We start from the raw sequence: 1,362 nt of genomic DNA, 5'->3' as shown, positions 1-1,362 counted from the left end.
TAAACATTCTGTTTCCTCCAGGTAATTTTCTGCAGCACAGTGGAAATCTCAAATCCTAGGGTCATATCTTATTATTTAAAAGCTAAGCCTTTTGAAGGTTTTGAACAAGGGTATCTTTAAAAGGTAGTTTTTCTTCTGAATAGAAAGCATGGAAAGAAAGATAAGAAGAGGTAAGGGCCCTGAGTGAGAAACAGGACTTGAAGCAGAGGGAAGAAGAGAGAGGGGAAGGGGGAAAGTATTATAATCAGGACTTAATACTTTTTGCCTCAGTATCTTTGGGCAACCAGTTACTGGTCTACATGAAAATGAAGTTGCTGGCAGGAAAAACACCCAGCCCACTGGCTGATGGAGCCTGTCCATCTGAAGAAGGAGCTGGAATTCCCTGGTGGTCCAGTGGTTAGGACTCAGCACTTTCACTGCCGAGGGCCCAGGTTCAATACCTGATCGAGGAACTAAGATCCCAAAAGCCACGAGGCATGGCCAAAAAAAACGGAAAAACAAAACAAAATTCCCCATCTTCTCTGTTTTCTTTATTTACCCATTGTGTGGTATTAGAGGGTGAGGGGATCATTTATCTTAAATTACAACTACACACCTGCCTTCTTAAGCAAACCATACTTTTAATAGTCTACTCCATTTTTTCTTTATGATTTCCTTCCTTTTTCAGAGAAAACCTCTTATTAAATTTTAATATATTTACTTAAAAATAAACCATGAAAAGACTCATCAGAGCCATTTAAAGAGAAAGACAAATATATACACACAATTCTGCATTTGCTCCTTCATTTTTTTTTTCAGAACGTGTGTAAAATTGACACACAAGAAGGGGAATAAAACAGTTTGTGTTAGTAATGTAATCTGGTACATAACTTGATGAAAAGGAGGTTGTGCCGGTCTAAGTGTTCCATGGTCCCCGTCTGCTAGGCTCATCTATCCTCACATTTTTTTCAGCCGGGCAGCTTGACTTTCGGGATCTTAGTTCCCCGACCAAGGATTGAACCCACACCCTCTGCAGTGAAAGCACCACTGGACTGCCAGGGAATTCCCATTATCCTTATTCTTATCTCAGGCCTTTACAAGTGCGAAACAGGAGATCAGTTTACATCCCTTTAAAGCTTCTTAATGAATGGCAGACTCCACACACAACAAAAAATATTTCCTATATAACAGGCACTAGTCCAGGGGACTGGGAAAGAGACATTGGTGAGAGGTCACCTTCCTTCGTCAAATAAATTACTATTTAGAGATCCTAAATGAAGCAATGGTTTAAAATTTTCCAAATGATGTTACTTTGCTTTAATATCGTAAAAAGCATTACTTTGCCCCCAATTCAAAGTCCAATGTGATTTCAAATGACCTTCG

The 1,362-nt window shown here is 39.5% G+C and overlaps 1 non-coding gene across 1 annotated transcript; it reads left to right on the top strand.

Annotated features, from left to right (window-relative positions):
- The first annotated feature begins 379 nt into the window (after window positions 1-379).
- On the top strand, window positions 380-452 carry TRNAE-UUC (transfer RNA glutamic acid (anticodon UUC)). Its single transcript has one exon. It is a non-coding gene; the product is annotated as a tRNA-Glu (tRNA).
- The last annotated feature ends 910 nt before the right edge of the window (window positions 453-1,362 follow it).

The sequence above is a fragment of the Lipotes vexillifer genome, unplaced genomic scaffold (assembly GCF_000442215.2).
Source record: "Lipotes vexillifer unplaced genomic scaffold, Lipotes_vexillifer_v1.1 scaffold265, whole genome shotgun sequence".
In the NCBI taxonomy this organism is placed as follows: Eukaryota; Metazoa; Chordata; class Mammalia; order Artiodactyla; family Lipotidae; genus Lipotes; species Lipotes vexillifer.
This window is presented reverse-complemented; position numbering and strand designations above follow the sequence as displayed.